At 40.7% G+C, this 24,206-nt stretch overlaps 1 protein-coding gene across 5 annotated transcripts in view; it reads right to left on the bottom strand.

Annotated features, from left to right (window-relative positions):
* Positions 1-23,823, bottom strand: part of ctnnd2b (catenin (cadherin-associated protein), delta 2b) — a 232,199-nt gene extending 208,376 nt beyond the window's left edge. For 2 of the 5 annotated variants that reach the window (XM_085388030.1, XM_085388031.1), the window contains exon 1: positions 23,570-23,823. The gene's annotated coding sequence lies outside the window, so the exon portion shown is untranslated. The remainder of the gene's footprint in view (positions 1-23,569) is intronic. The other 3 variants (XM_085388028.1, XM_085388038.1, XM_085388039.1) reach the window with 2 other exon arrangements.
* Positions 23,824-24,206: the final 383 nt, after the last annotated feature.

The raw sequence follows: 24,206 nt of genomic DNA, 5'->3' as shown, positions 1-24,206 counted from the left end.
ACTTTAGAAGGACTTGCTTGTCAGAATCATTTGGTATGTACTGAGCACACTTCTTAGTAGTGCTCATGAAGACTTGCTTCTCATGACTCCAACATCATGTAGTCAGTTGTCTCCCTATAAATTATGCTACTCTAACGAACAGGCAAATGTGGGCAATTCAGAGCTTAAGACATTTAAACTTTTATGTACTCTAATGGTACTCTGCAAGGGCACAGCTTTGAATGTGCTACAGAGCTGAGAGTGTTTTAGCTTGAAAGAAAAAAAGAATATAGAATCACATTAATTTGAGTGGGGATGTTGATCTTTTTGCCAGTTGTGAATACAGGAGGAGACTGAAAGAAATAAAAAAAACAAAAAAACACCAAAGTTTCCACCTCTTTCTGCACAGCTTCACCCCCCAGGCGGTGGCCAAAAACTTAAAAAAGAACGGAAACAAACTGTTCACTGAAGGAGCAGCTCCGCATCTTCATAACAAAGTAGCCCTTGTTTAATGCTACATCTCTGTCTCCAAACAACAAGCCAGAGCAACTATAAATACAATCAACACCATGAATTATACATAATTTCCACAGATCCTCAGGGTGAGCTATGTTCATGAGAGGCTCCATCACATGGTGTAATTACAGAGGTTACAACAGTGGTGATAAACATATTGCGAAAACAAATTAAAACTTGTGCTACCCTGTTCGCCACAAAAGAATCCAAAGCTGCCTGTGAAGGAGAATTCAGAAATGAAAGTTACTGACTGAGAGAGCCTTCAAAGCGAGCAGTGCTGGTCAACTGCAGCGTTTTGTAGAACCTGCCAGAGGCTTGTTACAACTAATTTTCAGAGGGTTTAGTCAGTACTGCAAGGTTATATTTGCAGAGTGGGGTCTACCAATCGTAAAACCACAGGTTCGGTTCCTGGGATGTTTCTCAGGCAACATTCCCAAGACACATCCCAGCAATAAAACAGACAGACTCTATCAAAATATGCCCGAGGAGCTCATCCAAACCTTTAATTCCAGCAAAGGGAAATCTTAAAACTATACCTTTCTATGCTTCCAACTCTGTGGGAAAGGTCAGCCCGTTCTCACTCCCGACGCGTAATATACCAACAATTTGTCACGTCTCGAGGCGTTCCATGGGAACGCGAAAGGTGACCTTCCTATGCTACGCGTCGGATTTGTATACCCTCTAACCCTAACCATAACCTTATCCCTAATCTTAACCACCACCTTAAATGCTTTCCAAAGTGATTTAAGTAGAATAAACGTACATGTGTAGATCATTCCAAACGGTTCTCATATTTCCTCATTGTCAACTCGTAATATAGGGATATGTTGGATGGCCGAAAGCGCAATATACCGACGATTTGTCACCTAGCATAAAATGTTACGCTGTGGGAGTGACAACGTGTTGGAAAGGTTTGGTCAAAGTCTTTTCTTTGACAGCATGACTGTGCCCCAGTGCACAAAGCAAGCTGAATGAGGTTGGGTTGGAAGAACTCGGCTGGCCTGACCTCAACCCTATAAAACACTTCTGGGAAGAACTAGAACGGACACTGCAAGCCAGACCCTTTGGTCCAACATCCAAATGCTCTTCTGGATGAATGGGAAACAATTCTCAGCACATTCCAAAATCTTGTAGAGAGCCTTGCCAAAAGAGTGGAAGCTACTATAGCTGCAAAGAGGAGACCAACTTTTTTTTAAATACCTTGTGATCTAGAAAAGAATGTCATGAAAGCTCCTGTAGGTCTGATGTGTAGGTTGCCGAATATTTTTGTTCATATGGCGTATTAATATCTGCAAGTGTCTTGCATATTTGTTTCATCTAGTGGCCCTTTACATGCTGTTTTATGCTAAATTTAATTCTCAGAATCTCTTTAGTGAAAGTGAGAGAATGCAAATCAACAATATCAACATTACCATTTACACTAGATGAAAGGTAAGAGTATTAATAGTCAACAGTTAACTCTTGGAAACATAAATGTCTGCACAAAAATGCTTGGCCATTGCTGTGATATTTAATGTATAATTCCAGTATGTACACCAACCGATGAACCAAATAAAGGATTTAATGACTTACTGATCCACAGCCTTCTGGTGCCATTGAAATGACCTATTTCATCTGCCATAATTGTGTAGAAGTGCAGCAACATATCACCATAAATGATCTTTTTTTTTAATGATGTCCAAGAAAATATTACTAATATTACTAAATTATTACTAAATTATATTGTGCCAACATTTAGGCAACAGAAGACAAGGGGATAAATTATTTACTGTTCCTTTAACTAATATAGTTAATGTTTTTTTTTGGATGGGGAGCTCAAAAATAAATAAATGCATAATTTATCAAAATAGTTAATTTTTAAATAATGGCATGATTTGCTATAATCTGTCATTTAAAAAATAGAAAAAGTAGTTCTTGCATTAAGTGAAAAATAAGCTTCATTTTTAAGAACAACTAGTCATTATCCAATCTAACAAAAAAGTCAGATTTTCTCACCTTAACATTTCTCTTAACAATATTTTCTTTAATGTTATAACACAATTCAAGTTGACCTTGAAGACCTTTGTGAATGTAAGCTAAATGACCCCACTGCAAAGTTTTATCACACTTCATTCAAAACTTTATCACGTTCACAGAATGACACCGGTGCATGCAAACACTACCATAAACCTAACCTGCTTGGCAGAGGTAAAAAAAAGGGTTATGAAAATGAAAAAGCTCAAACAAGGACACAAGTTGTCTGCTAAAGTTGTGAGTTTCTACAGTATGCATTAGCATTCAAAGCATAAAGCACAATCCACTGCTACGCCTGCACGGTGTCTGCATACATAGAACATACATCTGAGGAAAGATAAGCTGACCATAGAGGAATTCATCCTTGGCAAAAGCATTCAGTACAAAGGCTTCCCATTGCTATTCTCAGCACTGCAAGCATCACCATTACCACCCCGGAGCACTACTAGCACACTGGCTAGTTACTATAGTGCCATGCATAATACATCAGCCTGACTTTGAAGGGCTTTTCTCTACAGATATGACATCACTGAAGAAATCGCTTATGGAAGGCAGCATCAAAGTTCCGCGGCCGCCTTCAGCTTCTGCCTCGGACCGTGGCTAAAGCTCAAGCCCAAGCGTGAGAGCGTTGGCATCAAACAGCCGAGATGACGGTTTAATGCGAGTTGGGGCACCTTGTGAAACACTGAAATGTCAAGAAGCAAATACCTCTTCAAAAACACTCGTAAGTATCATTTTAAGCTGCAAATGTGACCATTCTGGACAATTTTGGAGAGATAAGAATACTTGCTGCTTTCCTAATGGGTCATGCTTTCTGAGCATGACAAATCAAAGTCTTCCGGTTACTTTTATGGGATGCTCTGATGCCTCTTTGGCCTGACAGCACAGACATGTTATGCAATTTGAGAACAGAGCTATCAAAATCATCTTACATCAGGACCAACACAGCAGATGATGTCAAATGATGAGTCTTCATCCATTCAGCCATCCATTCATATTTACAGCTGGCCTTATGACCCCCATTAAATTAGCATTAGCGGCGGTTTGCCACGGTTATTTTTAGTGCTTATCACCCACTACAAGAACTGAACCAATTCCGCTTTCTTTTGATTCTTGCTTGCGAGGCTTCATCTAAACATAAAATAACATAAATGGAGAGATTCCCTAAGCTGCATGCCCACTTTCAGTGGGCTTCGTTTTGGCTTCTTTTCATCATTATCTCCAGCAGAACAGGACATGCTGTTGCATTCCCAGTAGCACTGATACATTTTTAGCAGTTTGTACAAAACAGTGCTGAGCTGCAGATGGGTTTGAATTGCCACAAAGCAACAACACAAAGCCACAACCGGCACTTCCCCCAAGCATCTGTTTAGCTTTGTGAGCTAAAAAAGAAAAGTGGATGCAGAGGCTTATTAAGCCACCTCTCACTACTGAGATGACACACGCGTTTCTGCTTCAGACTGGCCTGTCGTAGTCACTGCAGTGACATATGTGCCTTCTCAGTACTGGCTGGGATTCCTCTTTTTCCTCTTTAGCGAATGAAAAAATGATGCCACCTCTGCCCTGGAGTGTATATGGTGTGGCCAGTTTCTTCTCTTTCTCTCTTGCAGTACTATAAATAGTGGAGAGTGCTGCTGTCTCTCATATTTCATGTGTCACTGGCTCCCACAGTCACAAGTGAAGAATGCTCACCACATATATAAAGCCTCTTCTTGCCTCCCTCTTCACTCGCTTGCACTACTTCACTCTCCTGATAATCATTCTCCTCGTTCCTCTCCGTGCTCAAAGACCAGGTCTGACTCACCTTTTTTCAAACAGCAAGGACTGCAAGAAAAAGTAAAGCATTTTGAATCACATTAAGCTTGCCATGATTTTTAAAAGAAAAGAATAATAGCAGTGACTTTACACTTTGTGTTTTAATTTGAATTTGTAAAACGAACACTTGCAAATGCTCAAAAGTCAGGGTAGTGCAGCACTCGCATCGAAACCCAAGGCAGCAGTGCTACAATTAAAGGCTGTATTGGAGGGTATGCACATACATAATTTTCTACCAATCAAAAGTTGGTGGTCATTTAGAAATGCCTTTTACTAGAAGGAAAACCTTAGATACAATTATGTTTTTTGACAACCAGGGTGGTTTACCATAAGACTTGGATAGTGTAACTTGTGGATACTGCCTGAGCCGTGGTGCAAGTGGAGCACAGGCGAAGTTTGTTGTACCTGAGCTTTTTGTCGTTTTAATTTGTAGGGTTCTCATTTTGTTCATTCTGCTATTTTCAGCAACTGACAAACAAAATCTGTTAAAGGTGAGAAGCATGCCGTCTAGCTCTACTCCCATCAGTGACTAAAAAAAGAACAGAGGAAAAGATAAGCTAGTATATGTTGATTGTACCCACTTAACCCTCTAACTTCAATCAACCTTTAAGCTAGCTAAAAATAGGACTGTACTGTTGTTGAGATGCTGAAAAAGCTTGCCCACAAAAGGCTTTTTCACATCGGAGGCTACGATAAGGTTGCGTGAATTACCTAAAATTTTTGTTGAGCTGGCCGTTGATGACATTTTTGGCAGGCGCTCATAGTCATCAGGTGTACGCCTGTGCGCCTGTTGCTTCTCATTCTACAGTTCTACAGGTTGTGTGAATATGTGTCACACTGTGCTGATGTCAAAGTTCAGCTGTGTTGAAGTTTGACTGGGGCACCTGTGAGTGCTCCCTGGTCAGCGGGCTTGTGCTCTGGTTTGTTCAACGCAGCGGGAAACTATCATTGTGCAGCATAAACCATAGAAAAGAATGGGGTTCAGAGTGCAGTGCAGTGTATGCTGCTTCCTATATGAAAGGCAGCAGTCTTAAACCAACTTTAAAGTAAATATATCCATGTTGACTGCTAAAAAATGGTTTTGGTCATAGCTAATTTCCTCATTCATGAGTATTGTATGGAGGGGAATTTTTTAGATAACGTAACCCATAAAGTTGTGTTAAAACTAGCAGCTTTGAGTAACAGGAAATTATCGTTGTTTTTGCCTTGATCAGCATTTGATTATGGTTGGGGTTGTTTCATGCATCTTTTAATGCATAGCGTGTAATTTAATATTGTACAGCTGTACCTTGCTAGTAGAGAAGGAAGCTAGCAACTTCCCAGTGTTAGCTAGTAACTTCCCAGCTTTACCCATTCACTGTTTTTTTTTGTTTGTTTGCTTTGTTTTGGGGTTTTTTTGGTAAAGCGAGTGATAGCTAAAGGGCCAAACCCCAGGCTGCAAACAATCGTATCAGTTGCTATGGCTACATTTTTTTTTTATCAATGATGCTTTAGCTGTGGTGATTTGAAAAATGGAACCAAATCTGAATCTGCGAGTGTATTAACTCGCATACGCTGACCACAAAACTCACACTTTTCACACATTTTTATGCCACATGTGCATTCCACACACACATACATGCACAGCTAAAAAGAATTCCATATCTGAGGTGGGGCCATTTTAATAAACCAGAGTGTTATTACTTTGTTGCATCTGATGGGCTTTTCCTAAGGTTTATTATTTAAAAACACTTTACGGTTGAAATCATATTCTGATGTATTACAAGGCTATTGCATTTCATTTCCTTCCACTTACTTTAAATCAACATCTTTTAGTTTTTTGTCCTGGTGTGACGTTCATCAAGACCTAATAGCAAGCTCTTTCCTTTTCAGTGTACCTATTTTTCTACTCTTCTAATAATAATTTCCTGTCCTGATTCACATATTATTTACTGCTTCTGAAGCATTTGTTGTGCTCATAGTTCTCATGGTAGAGTAAGTGCACGAGGGTGTTTTTCAGCCTAATTATAATGGTCATGTGGTGCAAGAAATTCGTATTAATTACATTTTTTCTAGGCACGGAGTAGCCAGATGCCCCCACTTCATCAGAATCAGAATCAGAAACTTTATTGTCATTGTCATGAGAACAACGAAATTAAGAATGGTCCCCGATCATTGCATCATCCCTAGCAATATCAAAATATAAATAAAACAATAAAATTCAATAAATAAAATAGATAGAATACTTAAAATACTAATAAGATATAACAGTAAAACATTCACATACATTCCCACACACATGCTTCAGACCGTGCATAGATTAACACAAGAGTGGCGTGATGGACATTTTTTTGTAGTATTCAGATGTGTTATTGCAGTTGGATAACAGCTGTGTTTGAGTCTATTAGTCCTTGCTCTGATTGCCCTGTACCGTCTGCCTGAGGGCAACAGTTCGAACAGGGAGTGGCCAGGATGTGAGGTGTCTTTTATGATGTTTTGGGCCTTTTTAAAACAGTGGGCGTTGTGTAGAACTTCCAGTGTGGGGAGAGGGCAGCCAGTGATCTTTTGGGCGGTGTTAATGATCCCTTGGAGTGCTTTCCTCTGAGCCCCTGTGCAGCTAGTGTACCAGATGCATATGCAGTAAGTTAGAACACTCTCAATGGTGGCTCTGTAGAAGGACACCAGCAGTCTCTGTGTGATGTTATTCCTCCTGAGAATTCTCAGGAAGTACAGTCTCTGTTGGGCCTTTTTCAGCAGCTCGGAGGTGTTCACACTCCAGGAAAGGTTCTCCTCTATATTGACTCCCAGGAAGCGGAAGCTTGCCACCCTTTCTACACAGTCCCCATTTATGAATAGTGGTTGGATCTCTGCCTTTTTCCTTCTGAAGTCTATTATGAGTTCTTTGGTTTTTGAAGTGTTGAGGAGGAGGTTATTGGCCTTACACCATGACGTCAGCTGCTCCACCTCGTCTCTGTACGTAGACTCGTCTCCCTTGGAAATGTAGATCTTGAACACAACAATCGACTCAAACAGCCCTGTGGAAGTTGCTGCTCAATGTAGAGAAAACACTGAATTATCTTTTAACCTCTCCTAAATGGGAAAACAATAATGTAGCTCTCTTTTTTTTAACCTCGAGTGAGTGTTTGGCTTCAAAAGTAGGTTTTTATTGGGCTACTTTTTGTCACTGAAATCTGGCAACAGATGTACAAAATTCTGGCAACAGATGTGCTCAAATCTGGCAGCAGATTTAACAGAGCTCAGAGGGTGGACATATGAAATTATCTGCAACATGCTTTAATAATCTGTCAACAAAAGACCACTAAGCTCTAAACCAAGGCTAAGGTTTTAGTTTTTACAATAATATTAAATATCCATTTTATCCAGCCAGCTGCTCTGTCGTGGCTTACAAACTATAATCACATCATCTAAACTATTATGATGGTTTAAACTAGCAGTGAACCCCAAACATTTTCTATTCTCAGTAGAAATTCCATAATGTTGTAATCTACGACAGAATTACAAAAACTTCTATAATCCCAATGCCACTACAGGAGCATCTCCTCAATTATCTACCTATTTTCTTCCAGAGATAGAAAACCATTCACACCTTTGGTCTATTTAGAATCGCCATTATCCTAACCACAAGCATGCCTTTGGACTATGGGAGGAAGCTCGAGTACCTGTAGAGAACCTACACAGAGAACACGCAAACTCCACACAGAAAGGCCTCACATATGAGTTCAACCCAAGGACCCTCTTGTTGTGAGGCTACATTGCTATCCACCACACCACCACGCCGTCCCTCTCAGTGAATCTTTTTGGTTGTAATAACTTAGTTAGCTTTAGGGACGGATCATGACTAAGAGGTTAACATAACGAACATGTGCTTAAAGTTATAATGTAACTTGGAGATTCTAACCCATCCAAGCATCTATATCTATTTATTCTGGAAGAGGCTATAAAAACTGAAAGAATCTGACAAGGGTCAGTCAGTTTGAGGATATATTAAACTTTTCTGTTGGTAAGACTGATGCTTTTACCACTGTTAGTCGGTGTTAGCTGTTATTAGCCATTTTTGGTGAAATGGTCTTTGAATATAACTTTGTTGGACTCTGATTGTGATGCTTTTTGAATAAACTCTCACGTGATGTGAGACTGTGAGAGTGTAATCAAACTTATTTTTAGAGGGAAAATGTGATTTTTAAGATGCTAAGTCCTAACATTAGCTAGCTCATTGTTAGCTTATAACCAACTATTGGTTGTTTAGCTAGTTCTTGTCAGCTGTCTGGACATGGACATGTCTGATCTACTGACGATAAGTAGTTGTGTCAATATTGGGAATAATATGTAAATGTGTTAGAACCGCGACTTCGGTTCAGTAGATGAGAAGGAAGAGGACTGACACGTTCCCAGATACTGTAGGGGATCACAATAGGAGGGGCTTCTAAAAACCTTTAACTTGACATTAAGTGGCCTGTTGCTCTATAACTTAATTTCCTCCTTACCTCCCATCATAATTGTTGCTCACGAGCAGAAGGTGGCACAAAAAATATGAGTCTTACAAAACTGCGTAAAGGGAGTACAACTTCATGCTCCAACACTGTTTGGACACTGCACTGTTAGATCTTCGAAACTGAGGCTTTTTGAAGTTAGAGCTGGGAAAATTAATGCAAAAATATATACATATATATGTATAAATAAAATAAACACAGGGTTTAATAGTGGAAGCAGATAAACATGCAAAATGAAAGACCATGCAAACCTTTCAAGATTTAAAGGAAAACATTTTAAAAAAAGATCGAGTGAAACCGACTTTGAAGCCGCCCTGCTGTAGAACTAGAAGATGCAGACGTGTAAATTTTGAGAGGCCACAAAAACTGTTAAGCTCAAAATTATAGCTGTGTCAAGATGAATGCCTCCTCTGTGAAACATTTCAAAACGCAATATATTTTGATTAACAAGTTGACTGAAATAAGTGGAGGGCATACATAGCCAGCAAAATAGGTGACGTCAGTCAGACGACCAGGGTCGGACACAAACACGTGGCTCTAATGTTCTAGTGCACCATGACTAGGGCTGAACGATTATGGAAAATAATCTAATTGCGATTTTTTGCCCCAATATTGCGATTGCGATGCGATATGCGATTATTTTTTAAGGTCTTTGTCTTCTGTATTATTAAACAAAGACAAGCAATACATCATATAGTATGGCCAATACTATATTATATTAATTTTAAACTGTTCTTTCCTGGAAGACAGACCTCTGTTATGATGACATGAGGTGATGCATGAATTGATGACTGACATTTTTATTTAACTTCTTCAATCACAACAGTATATTTGAACATACACAATAGTTTATTTTTAGCTTACAAACATCTGAGCATAAAGTGCTGACAAGGAACCCTGGTGTAAACATTAAAATGAAAGTCAGTACAATGTGCAGATTGCAGAAATATACATAAACAAAATCAGTGGCTTTACCACACTCAGTTTTTCGACATCTGTGAACTACTAGACAGTCATTCAATTAAAAAATAATATTAAATAAATAAAACTAATAAATAAAAAATACACACATCTTACTGATCTCTGCAGTCAGTAACATTACACATAAAGTGCAAACATAATAGCAATTGTATAAACACACACACAAACACGCCTTTAAAATTTAAAGGCGTGAAATTGGACGGTCTAGCCTTCTGAATCAGAAGGCTAGTTCTGATTAGCGTCACCGCTGTCTCGGTGGAGTTTAATAAACTCGGCCGTCTGCTTCTTGCTATCTAAAATATAACCAGACACTGGCGTAAATTCTCGACTGTGTCATACTTCTGTTTAATAAGTTTTCTGTTTGACGTTTAGTCAGCTGTGTGAAAACCAAGGAGGAACCCACCCGGGGGATTAATAAAGTTTTATTTTATCTAATCTAATAACTTTAATCTCAGCCAAACCGATTTACTCACGAACAAACAAAACACTGAAAAAAGCCCAACAATAACATTTTTAGGTTGTCTAAGTGACTTATATATTACGTTTAACCCGAGCAGCGAAACTCCGCGGTGATCTGAAAATGATGTGCCGGGAGTTGTGCCGTTCTCGGCCGCATCAGTAACCCTCGAGCTCCCGGCTAGCTGTCGAGCTGGTGGGTAGCAGACGCCTCTGAAAACGTCGAAGCACTTTTGCAAATATGGGATATCTTGATAAACCGAGCAGATATTTGATGTTTACACAACTACTTTCTCGCCTGAAAATATTTTAAAAGTTTATTTTGTGACCCAGAAAGATTAGTATGAGTAATTTTAAAACTTAGTAGCGGCCGCCATTGTTGGAAACTGGAGTTTGGCTGGGCCGCGCTATGAATTCTGGGATATGGTAGTAATTTGGACAGCCTTCGGCGCGTTGCTGTGACGTAATCGGTCTACAAATGCGGCCTCAGGAGGATGCAGCCCATGAATTTGGACATGTCCAGAGTATAATCGCAGCCTTTGCGGTTAGAAAATTGCACTTGATCATGTCGCGATATTATCGCAAATGCGATATATCGTTCAGCCCTAACCATGACTCCTTTTGGAAGTAATTCTTTGACAATCAAATGTAATGAGTGTTTATATAAATGTAAGGAAGAGGCCATTGTTGTCTGATCAGTGTCTTAACTGTTAAGACAAGTTAATGGTGGATACTGCATTATTTCCCTGCCACAAATCAATGGAATTCATCAATTTTGCTCAAAGGCTAAGATAAGTAAGGACACACTGTCTTTTTGTTACTATAGCAGCTGAGAGGAGTACAAACGTGGAATTCCCAGCTCTAACTCACATATTGAAGCACATGGTGTGCAGTATGTTAGCCAGCTGAGCGAAAATCTCGGTGGGAATTGACCCTTAGCCAATAAACTGCAAAGTCTCTTCGTCTCTCAGTCAGACACAATACTTGGTCATTAGTGAGACGCTTAGCTCAACCTGACTAATCCCTATTAGTCAAACTTAAAAGGTCTGAGAAAAAATATTTCCTTGGAGTTGCAGTCAGGAGCACATTCTGGGTAGTAAGGAGCATAATGGTCTTATTTATTTTGTCTAGCAAACAGAGTGTCTGATAGCTGATTCACTTCATTTACATCTGTTTCCCAGTTGCAAATGTCCTGTTTATTCTCTGTCTTCAAAGCTGTTTAAAATACTTCAGTCTCTGCTTTGTCTCAGATGTGCCACTGAAAATCTTTAAAAAGTCTGATCTGCATTCTAATCAGTTTCCAAATTCCCAAAGAGTCGGGGTTAAATATAACCTTGAACGTAAAGGAAAATATGATGATGGAAAAACATTACTGTTATTAAAATGTGAATTGGATTTTAGCTTACATATAGCTGGCTCATTCACTAAATGGTTGGCTAAGGTGGTCCTCTATTGATTGCTCCTGTGTGCTTCTCTGGCCAGGCTGGTCAATGACAACACTCATTTCAGCCAATCCCAAATCCAGAGCACTGCACTAACAGCGCGGGTGTGGCCACGTGAGCTGGAGGGGTGGGGTGGGGAGGGACGACTTTCACGGGCACTGACTGGAAACAGCATTCTCATTATTTGCACTGCTTGTTTTGCATCTAAACCTCCCATAACAAGACCTTTACAGCTAATTACCCCTCTTAATGTTTCCAGCAAAATAAAAATAATATCCAGAGGGGGGAAAAACACAATTGTATTACAATTTTGTCTTCATTCTGGTTGTTCGGTGTGAGCGTACCAAGCCATTGATTAATGGCAATGACTGATAGATCAGTAAACCTGATGACTCACGTTATGTTCAATTGTCAGCTGTCTGGAGACATGAGGGTCAGGCCTCTAATCCGCTGACAATAAGTTATATCTGGCGTATGTGGTTGCTCTCTTATGACATAAGATAAGATAAGATAAGATAAGATAAGATAAGATAAGACTTTATTCCCACAACGGGGAAATTCTTGCGTCACCTCAGCTCAGGTACAGATATTAGAAGGAAATACAAAAATACAAATAAGTACGATCAATGAAAAAAAGTAAGATAATACACTATACACAATGGTAGCATACACAGTATGTGATTATGGATATAGTTGGAAATATGGAAGACATAAACTATATAGCTTGATAAAGCTATTGTACCACTACTATTCCATATATAAACAGACATACATAAACATGATGCCATCTTGGGCACTATAATAAAGATGGCAGGGCAACATGGCGGCTTCCACAAACCAATACATGCTTTTATGTATTTGTAATGGATTAACTCTTAAGTTTATGAGTATTAGAATCTGTGTATATTTAAGAGTTCAGTGTGCTTATTCTGTTAAACAACCGCATGCACACACAAAATAAACTTGTTGCACTGTTGTACATGGGTTGTAGATGGACATGCGGAGTGGTCTCAGTGGCACTGGACTCGTGCACTTTGGAAGACCTGCGCAGAGACTGACAACTCGGTGACGTCGAAGCGCAGAGGTGGGCAGTCAAGTCTTGCACGTTGACGTAAGGAACCCTTGCTACAGTTTTGCCTGTCTGCTAAAGGAAAGCAGCATTGCAAAAAGAGTAACCAGTTTTTCTCAGTAATCATGTTTTCAAAACTGCTGAAAGCTGAAACAGTAACTGACAATAATAACATTACATTAACACAATGCAGCTTGACAGCCAAAAACGTATTATGCCAGCCTCCAGGTGCTTGCTTGAAGCAGAGGTGAGGTAACTTTACTCTTTTCTACTTCACATCCACATTTCAAACTTGTAATCACAAAAACGATGACTCAAGTGACATCCCTTTGGGCAATTTATCAGTCTTTGTGCTTCCCAAGGGCTTCACCGTAGACAGTAGATACATAGCCCTTAAGCAACAATGAACATTTTCTGAAATAGTTCAGTGTTTGGGAACAACTGGGAGTAGCAGTAGCAAATATACTGGGAATGCATGTAACAATTGCAAGTCGGCTCACAGAGAGAACACGGTTGCAACAGCAACCTGTGCAATGCTGTTGTGTCTTTGTAAAATACTATTTTTAATAAATATCGTTTGGGACAAACTGGTGGCTGTCTGACCGTGCATTTAAGCATTGTCAGTCCACCACCCATCCTCTCCAAATAGCTGTGCACTGCATTATCTGAGCTACCCCACAACTGTTCATTATGGATGCACTTGTGTGTGAATAAAATGGCTTTTGCCTATGAGCATAAGCCACAGGTACGAGCCACACACATCACAAAGATACCCAGACTGTCTAGAATGCGATGAGGGTTCAGCTGAAGTGTGGCCTACATATGCAGTTTTCTTTGTGCTACATTTGGCCTTGCCTAACAGTGTTGGGTCAGCCTGCAACTCAACCACGTGTCCGTTTCATAAAGGCCAGATGGGCATTGTGACATTTGAGGTCATGTCTGGCCTACAGAACATTTGCCAATACCGTGCCTGTCATGGTAAAAGTAGCCCAGATTAGGCCCAAATGTATCCACTATCTGGGATTAACTCTGGATACAGAGAAAAACGCTACTACGGCTAGGTTGGAGCTTTTCCAACCTCACTACTTTAAAGAACAGAGTAAATCTATCAACATGGAGGTCCACGCTGCTGCCTCAAATCTTTGGTTTGCAGCTGCCTGAATGGGACGCCGAAGTGCTGAGCAAACCTTTAAGATAAAGAGGAGATTAGTGACTGTCAGGGCGCTGGCTGGATGTGAGTACAGTGAATGAAGAGGCATTAAAGCCAGACAAAGCAGCACCCAACTGGCCAGACGCCACTTCCTCTACCACACGTGTACACACACACAGACACACACACACTCTTAGAAAACTGCAGGCAAGCAACTGCTGGCAAAGGGTTCGAAATTAATGAGCACTCGGGGCACCAAAATGCCCTTTAAAGTTTAAAAAATGCTTAGGACATAAAAACTGTCAGAAAGAGAACAGATAACACTGCCCTCCATTTTTGAAGAACTCCTTTGCTTTTCATCCTCGGCGCATTTAATTGGTGGTGTGGTCATTTTTTTATGGCATTTAATAGCCACTTAAGGGGATTTTTTTTTCCTTTGCAGCACATCGAAAGCGTTATCGGTCACAAAATAATCAAGGACACAGCCTGAAGCGAGAGCATGCACTGACACCGTGCAGTCTGTAACAGACCCCACACAAACCACACTGTCAGCAAAAAATGAAGCAATGGAGGAGTGGAAGGTGGAGTGGTTGGGACAACCTACAGTGTTTATTCACCAACAAAAGCCATTAGGAGCACACAAAAAAAGTAACAATGAGAAAAAAGGGGGGGCAGGAACATCCTCTGTAACAGCACTGATTTAACACGTGAAAAGTCAGTATGCATATATCCTCTGCCGCTTCCAAAGAACCCAGGTGGTGGAGTAAAGCAGAGTGAGAACTGCTCTCAACAGGGTGATAAGTGTTGAATGGGTGTTTGACCACAATGTGTCATTTTTTAAATTATTAATATTTTTAGCTTTACAGCTCCAAAAGCTTTGCATGCTTTCTCCCGGCAGCATTAAAGATAGAAAGCTCATTCGTAATTATGTAAGGCCCACTTACTCGTAAGAGTGAGAACAAAGAGCGCCTGTCAGGCTGCAGTCGACGGTCCTTCAACGCCCACCGAGTCAAAAAAACACAACAACACACACATGCAAAGAAGCGAGGGCACGCAATCTAAATCTAAGTTACATGTGGGTAAACACGAGACAAGAGCTGCTTCCTTTGTTGGGACAATAGAGCATCACTGCCTTTATGTGTGTGAGTGTGCAGTGGAGGGTAAACAGAGGGCAGAATATGAGCATGCAATAATTTAACACCCCCCCCCCCCCGAAGAAAAAATTGAAATGAAATGGACATCGACTGGGAAGACAAGTTTACTTCTCTTGTTTTCTGCAGTCAGAAACCCTGACGCCCGGTTCAAAATCAAGTGATGATGCGTTATTTACTAAATCTTCCATGCAGTATAACGTAATAGCATTTTTCTGTGATGCAGCTAATTCAAACTAGAACAAACTATGATAATTTCTTTAAATAGGTTGACTGTAAATGTGGAATATCACTTGTTAGCTGTTGTGCATTTGGTTGGGACTTGAATTAGCACAAAAATGAGCCTGATATCAGACAGAATTCTTGATCTTTTTCTCAGCTAGTTACACACTGACTCCAGCCTAACCAGGGAGGGAATCAGAATCAGAAAGACTCGGGCATTAGGTTCTCCCTAAACAATGATTAGATGCTAATATTTCTTTCTGAATACTGTCCACACTGATGCATCCCATTATCTTTTGGGGTATTTTTCCATAAGGGGGAGCAGAGCAGTGGAAAACCAGGTCCTGTTCTTTCATCTGTTGTTCATTAGGCTTGGTGGTGTCAAAAATAAGTGAACACTCATAACTATTGGGTCTCTTTATTTAATACCTTTTCAGAGATACATAACGTTACATTTGATCCTTCTGCTCTAATGGCTATCTTTGGAGTGATACCTCAAAACGTCACTTTCTCAAAACACGATTCGAGTTCTATTGCCTTTGCTTCACTCATTAAGGCACCTTGTACTTTCAGGATGGAAACAGGAAGCTCCTCCCACACATGAACAGTGGCTTGCTCATGAGGTTTTTGCATTTGGTAAAGATGAGATATACACTGGCAGGTTCAACCACCAAATTTCTTAAGGCGTGGCAGCCATTTCTAACATACATGGAAATATTTAAAATGTTTTTAAAATTTAAAAACCACCTTATCTGATACCAAATGTCTACATCACTATTGTGGTTAACTGTACACTGAGTGTCCCTTATACATTTTATTTTTATATTTGTGTTTTGCTTTGTTTTGTTTTTTGTTTGTTTTTCTTCTCCTCTCTTTCTGTTATCTTTTGGGGTATTGTAAATACTGAACAGCAAAGTATTGTATATTCAAAGTTTTGTATTAACATGCTGTTGAAACTTAAAATAATTTTTTTATTTAAAAAAAAAAGAAAAAAAATTGAACACTACCCTGTCACGGTCACAAATTAAGGATGCTTGAAGGCAGGTTCACAATACCATTAATCCCACCTGTGGTGCTCATTGGACTGCGTTTTACTTCAAATGTATTGGAACTAACTATGAATGAACTAACAAGGTAAGAGCCTTCTGTTCACTCTACTACAGGCTGAACAGAAGTCTTTTCTAATCTCACTGTTAAAACAACCATTTCAAAGCCCACAACCATTATGATAAATATTTTTTAGCATTGTTAAACATATTGCCAAAAAGTACATTTCACACGCAACATAAAACAGCAAAGTCCAGGGGGGCAACTCTCCCACCCACCTACTCACTGTGTCCCTCACACACTCCAAGCTAATTGGGAGTCGCCCCTCGCTGACCTCCCCTCACGCACAAAAAGAGTCATCGCCATGACAGCAGAGTTTTGCTCATTATCCCCAACAAGGGTCTGCCTTGTTAGAGCACAAACTGCCACGCAGTACCTGGCTGACATCACAGAAAAACCCGAGTCCATGTTGCCACAGCAACCACAACTCAGCAACCACGATTTGCCGGCGTTTTACTCCGTGGGGGATTGATTGGGTGAGCAATGCAGTGAAAGGTGGATTAGGAGTATTATTGTTTCCCTCGGTGCAGAGGGAAATACAAGGTCTGAGCTTTGCCAGACACAAAGAGAACGGTGGACCCGTTGAAACAATGATGAGAGCACTGGCCCCAACTTGGCTTAACACAGAGATGAAAGATGCCTCTCATTTATCCATTACTCATTAATTTGCTAATGTGCTGCAGTGATTAAAAAGTAGTGCGATGGCCTTCTGGCTGAGCAGGCTGCGGCTTGCTCCATGTGGTTACTAAATTGAACTAAATGTCATTGTTTAACTGAGCACATATTCACAGCCATGGTTGCTTTTTCTCTAAAATGTCTTTTCAGTTCACAACCAGATGGGAGCCACAGCAAATGTAGGTGCAAAGCAATAGGAGACTTTTGCAGCTGAAACACTCGACCATCAGGTAAAATGAACAAAACTCAGGTGAAAGAATGACGCATTTGACAAACAGCCATTACCCTCTTCATGTAGCGACTGTTCTGCTCCTCTCCCCTCTTAAAGCAGAGGAGAAGAGAAAACCACTCAGTACCTAAGACAGGAGAGCAAAGTGCAGCTGTTATTTGCCATCATCCATTAGCGAACCAGTCCAACCCATGAGTGAAAGCTGCAAAGAGAGGATATGGTTGGTAGTCGTTCAGTTAAACGCCCAAGCTGTGCTGCAGGTGCTCACACGGTGTCCAAACAGCAAATGTCAACAGCGGCACTGCAAATTTCCGTGAGTGTTTCCATTTAGATACACTCAAAGTTGAGTTCTTCACTCAGGTAAATTCAAAGGAGACCTTCACAATGTCGCATTTTTAAACCTCAGCCTTAACACTTTGGTCAGTGGGATGTTGTGTGTGTTCAAATATTTGAATTAAATAAAAAAAAAGCTGAAAGCATTAACTTAAATGTGGGCTGTGACATACTTAAATCGAAAACCCTAAGAGTGATTCCCAGGCATGAGTGATAGTATAAAAGTCTGGACAGAAGATTTTTTTTTAGAAATATTTCACTGTCTTGTGAAAGTTCACTAAAATGCGTGGGTGTGAATGAGATTTCTGAGAACTTAATGACTTATCCAGTACTGGAAACTGGTGATAAATACATAATAGATAGATAAATGAGCTGAATATTTGGAAAAGTTAAGGCAAAGGACTGGCACAAGAGAAGCCTATCACCTGCAAATGTGTGTGGATATGAGAATTTAACTGACGAGATGTCATTAAATATCTCTGTAAAGAAGATCAGGTCAATATTAAAGGTCATGCTAAAAACAACCAAAAAACTACAAAGAGACATATAATTTGTAACATTTTCTTGAAGGATTTTTCAATTTCAATTAAATTTTATTTCTACAGCGCCTACAGACTCTACAGACCCTACAATAATACATACAGAGAAAAACCAAACAATCATATGACCCCCTATGAGCGAAGAACTTTAGGGACAGCGGGGAGGAAAAACTCCCTTTTAACAGGAAGAAACCTCTGGCAGAACCACGCTCAGGGAGGGGCAGGGCCATCTGCTGCGACTGGTTGGGGTGAGAGGGGTTTTTATCTCACTGTACATGAATTTCTTTCACTTTCCCCTGAGAACACAAAGTCATAGTGGCAATCGTTGATGTTTGATATATTTGTTAACTTTGTTAAATAATTCTTCGTTTCTTTTTTTTTTTTTATTGCTTTAGTTTCATTTGTTCTTTAACCAGGTTTTACAAAATGCTGCCCATGGTGTTGGCACCTTGTCCTGCTTCTTGCATCTCCTGCTGTGTTTCTGCTCTGAGTGGTTCACACAATAAAGAGGTTGTTGACCAGGCAACCTATCTCTCCATCTACACACTGATGGTGGGAGGGGGAGCCTGCTGTGTGATATGAATCAGATACTGCCATGATTGGAATACAATGACCTGGCAACACAATCTCTCTCTCTCTTCTCTCTCTCTGTGTCCATGTCTCTCTCTTTTTCAGAACAAGGTTATCAACAGAGATTATCTGGTTAGGACAATGGATGTAGATAGTGAAGACTTTACCTACAATTCATAGCTCAGTTTTCCCTGTATGCCATTTTTACATCATGTTATTACTGTAATGATGGCTATGAAATTAATAGCCAGAGGAAGAGAGCTGCCCTGTGGTATGGACATGATAATGCACAAGTGAGATATTTGCCTTTGTTGACAATTAGTCACTATAATAATTACATAATAATGTCAAGAATCTGCAGAGGACATTAGTATTTTATCTGTAAATCTTACATAATATCACTATAGAGGCAAGAGAAATGATAATATAGTAATGCACCTGCAAAAGTAGGTCATACGATGTTTTATTCTAATGAATTATTTGTCAAAACCCTATATGCTATTATATAGTGTATGTATAATATGTCTAATAAAAATTGAAGACCTTTTTTTCTCTGTAATTTCATCACTGAAGGGGCAGCTGTGGCTCTGGTGGTAGAGCGGGTCCTTTTCCATTTGGAAGGTCGGTGGATTGATCCCTGAGCCCCCCAGCCCACATGCCTTCTTGCACAAGTGCGTATGCAACTGTGAGAAAGCGTTTAGGCATAGATAAAAACACTGTGTGATTTGCGGTAGAAAGTGCTTTGAGTGCTCAATTGAGTAGAAAGGCACTATATAAGAACCAATCCACATCCCATACTTTATGTTGAGCTCTGGACAAGTCAAATTTTGAATGAACTGCCTCAGAATGCTGTGAATACTCACACTTTAAAGTGCTGAGTGTCACCGAATAAGGACCAGTCTAATAAGTCTATTTAGGTTACGCAGTGTTTTAACTTAGATCTCGCTTTTGTGACTGTCACCACCTATAACAGCATGTAAATTTGCTAATACCTGGGAACATTACATTTAGGCTCGCACAGATCCCACCGGGGTGAGAGACAGCCTGGTTCACCTGTGCCCGACGGATACAGCCACTTAAAACGGCTGGCTGGTCTTTGACAGGCCCATGGCCGATCCTCGGCCTTTCCCCAGCCAGTGCTGAACCTTTCCGTAAAACATTGATACAGATATTTGTCTGAAGCAAATATTAACTCGAGTTTGTTCAGACTGAACGAGCAAGCCACAAGGCCGAAAGTGACACATACAGGCTGCGGTTATTGCTGACTACTGCTGCTGAATATAAAAAAAGAAAAAGATTCTTTAATGGCACTGAAAATGTTTTTATACGAAAAACAAAACCTAAATTCAAATGCCCCTTGATTATTACTATTAGCTCAAATACATTTTGTAAAAACAGTATTTTGCACAATCGGAACAAATCTCTGAGGAATACTTACCAAATCATGTTTGGTAAGTATTCAAATCATATTCATAAATCTGTAACTTGAGCTCAGTTAGGGAAATCGTTTGATTCTGAGTCTTGCACAGGAAGCAGTAATTCGTGTGTTGGATCGGTCAGTATGAGGTTATTAAAAGTTTGTCCACATCACATGCATCATCATCTGAATATAAAACCTTAATGAAGCCTGTTGAGGCTGCAGTAGCCGAGGACGATAACGGGCTCTTACTTTTCTGAGCCGTGGCAGAGTCAATCACTTTACAGACTTTACGGCTTGACTATCCACCATGAATCTTTAGCAATTAGGCAGAGAAATGACGGTGGGGGGGTTAGGGGCACTGAAGGGGAAGGCGTGGTGTGTTGGAGGTACGCTATTATATCTCAGAGTGCCAGGTGAATGCACTCGGAAGACTGTAATGTCGCTCAGCGTGTTCAGGAAATGGAACATTTTGGAAAAAGAAGCTCTTTGATCAGTTAAATGTTGTGTGACGAGAACAGTGGCTGGCAGGTTCACCTGAGAGTGTTAAATCTGGCTTGTAGCAGTCAGTAAACACAAGCTGTTTGTGTGAGCACTCTGCCGGACCAAATGAATACTGGAGACAAGGAGCTGAAACTGTAATCATGCTCATACCAGAGCTGCAACATGATAATGATATCTATAAAGCTTTACGAGGTCACTTCTGGTAAGTCACTGGTTCCAAACCTGGATGTTGGGACCCCCCGAGGGGTCATGAGATCAGTATGAAATGTTGCTAGATGTTTGAAATGGAACTTTTTTATCATCTTGGCTCCCTGCAGCTGGTGACCTGGCCAGGTTGTACTCTTGCAGGAGATGCAAGGTGCAAGACAATTTTTTGCAAATATTTTTGCAAAGTACTTTCTGACAGTCAATACATAAGTAATACAATCTTTAGCAAGTCTCTCATTCTGCAGATGACCTCGCACTCCACCATTACAAACTGCAGCTCTCGATATTAATCCTTGTTCTCTGTAGCTTTGATTAAAAACCACTAAATAACTACTACAGTACAAACTCAGATAAGAACTTCTTAGACACCAGTTGTAGTCTAAGAAGTTGGAAGGTTGGATGGAGTAGGTTGGACCATAGGGAAGAAGTACTTCACAGCAAGTGAACTTTCAAAATAAAAGTGCTTGAGGTTTCTTCCTTTTAAAAGGGAGTTTTTCCTTCCCACTGTTGCCAAGTGTTTGGTCAAAGGGGAATCAACTGATTAATGGGATTTTCTCTTTGTTTTTATAGGGTCTTTACCTTACAATTAAAAGTTCCTTGAGGCAACTGTTGTTGTGACCAGGTGCTGTATAACTAAAACTGAATTGACCTCAATAGTCACTGCAGCTGGCCATTAAAAAATTCCCCCCAAAAGGCTGCTTAAACCTCAGTTTTTTACAAGGTTAATTTAAGGGTTTTCAGTGCACAGGTGAGGCAGATCATGTTAGATTTGCATAATCCAGCTAGCAGTTTCCCCCCTTTTCCAGTCTTTCAACTATTTGAAGTTTACTAATTACTAGTTGTGGCTTGTGGTTACGGTTAGAAAACTGTTATTATTAGAATGGACTTGTGTATTGGTGGACTGGGCCCACTGAGAGGTAACAGGTCATCAGAAAATGCACTTCTTTTCCAAACCAAAAATGGTTTCCAAACAAAGTTTGTTTCCCTTTAAAGTACTTCCCACAGACATGTGCTACTCTACATTTTTACTGTCATAACTCCAACAATTAATCTTGTAATTTAGCATAATCTTAAAGGTAAATGCAGCTGCAGACAACACGTTGTTCTGTTTGGTGCAGCTGAAAACACACTCTATAGTGTATCATAAAAATGCTCATTTAAAAATCTAAATTTCACAAATAATTATTTTTATTTTTCAACAGGTAATGACGTCAGACCTGCAAACAAAAACTGGATGATGTAAGTGTATTTTTGTCATGTATTTTTTGCCACACCCTTTGCAGTCCCTATTTAGAAAAAAGTAACATTATTGCTGTTCTCAAATCATCCAAATGTAACTCAAAGATGACATAGTAACTCCTCTGGTTTACAGTCATTTACATGCTAACATTAACAGAAACATTGGCTAAATAACTTCACTTGGTACAAGTGCCAAAAGTGTCAGCCTTTCCATTCGTTCGGTGTCATGATGAATAGTTCACCGACAGGAAACATAACTGTTACTAACTAATGGTGATTTTTTTCCTCTGCACCTTCTCAATATCTCACTTCCTCATCATGAACCAATGACTGCCAAAATGATATAAGCCTGCTGACAACAAGTTACATTTCCCTGTCCTACATTATCTGCTCTGCCGGTTAACCCCCTAATGTCCATCACATTAAACTTCTTATATTGAGGCTAGCCAGCTTCTCAGTTTCAAGGGGGATCAGTGAGCGAAAGCCCTATAGTCCATAAGAGAAAACACAGGAATTAGCCCTAGATTAGGGATCTAAACGGCTATGCAGCCCATGGTGGCTGGAGATGTACTGGTAGGCTGTGTGGGGGCTAATTCAGCCGGCAGTGGGAAACCCCACTTTCTGCCAGGTCATAGAGCAGAAATCCACAGACAACTGACAGGAGCAAACATTATGATGTTAGCTGGTGAAAAACATAGATTTTTATTTTTTTTTTTGGGGGGGGGGGGGGGGGGGGGGGGCGACAACGTGATGAATGACATTAATTACTCCACAGTTGAGAGCTGGAGAAACAGCCTGGGGCTGATCGAGAAAACACACTGTGGCGGTGGTGGTGCTTTTAGTGCTCAACATGGAGCACGCAGGCAGCAAGGTGCTCTTCATCCGTCCTCATGCCTCAGTGATGGCTGAGGGAAACTACAATACGGAGCGTCCACACGCATCGCTCTGCAAAGACAACACAAAGACGGTGCAGCCGGCGCACGATGTGCCGCTGACACCCGTGATAATCACGAGAACATCGCTCATATTTAGGTCAGCCTGAAAGTAGCCTAATACCATTTTCACATCAGCCAGCCCCCTCCCTCCTCCGACCCCCACACTCCCCGGCCTGATGGATGGACGGCGAGTGAAGCTGAAATATGGGGGTTCCATTTTCATTCCACGAGCAATGCAAGCGCACCACAGCCCTTTATCGCATCATGCCAAAAGCAAAACAGACACACACACGCGCGCGCGATCCACACCACGCCTCGGAATAAACTGACACAAAAAAGAAAAAAAAAACCCCACCAAACATCTGGCACACACTTCGACACACACACACACACACAATAAAACATGCAGCCATATTCCCAGCACGCTGCCATGCTCTGGCAACAAACAAAAAAAATTCTAGGCATTTGCACAAATGGGAGGTGTGAGACGAGCGGAAAGAGGACTCTGGAATGACATTGCGCCTGCTTACTGTAAAATAAATTCCCTCGGGGAGGATGGAGAGCCTCCTTTTTTCCCTCTTGACTCCCCTCCTTTCCGACGTGCGAATTTCCCGAAATTCAGACCATGCAAAACAGGTAGTCAGTCATTCCACCCCTCCGAAGTATTTGGTCCTGCTCGGCGGTAGTGCGAAAGGAGAAGGCACAACCAGCATCCGAGAGAGGAGACAGCCAGCTGTGGGGAGGAAATGAGGAAGGAAGGAAGGAGCGGCCGGGCCGGAGCACTGCGCACAGGAGAGAAGGCAAGGAAAGCGGCAGAGGTGCTCTCTCTCTCTCTCTCTCTCTCTCTCTCTCTCTCAGTTCACAACACAACATCACCCTATCCTTGCTAGACAGACGGACAGACGGCTTGAGTACCAGAGTCCCCAGCGACACCCACTGGTGATGAGAGGAACTACAACATGGAGATGATAAGTTCCACGGAAAGGCAGCAGCAGCTGGAAGAGACAAGCATGTCTCACTTATGTTACTGCAGGTACTTTTGTCTTTTAACAGTATATTTCACTAGAAAAGGTCACATTTTATTCTGTTAAATAGGCCGAAGACACTTATTACACATTTGTGTCTTGATTTAAAGAGTTGGCTATTTTGGGGGTAGAAGACAGCCCC

Source organism: Rhamphochromis longiceps, linkage group LG18 (genome assembly GCF_057381845.1).
Source record: "Rhamphochromis longiceps isolate RC_006_pf linkage group LG18, R_longiceps_female_GT1.1, whole genome shotgun sequence".
Lineage (NCBI taxonomy): Eukaryota > Metazoa > Chordata > Actinopteri > Cichliformes > Cichlidae > Rhamphochromis > Rhamphochromis longiceps.
Note: the sequence above shows the minus strand (reverse complement) of the source record. Positions and strands in the feature narration are given on the sequence as shown.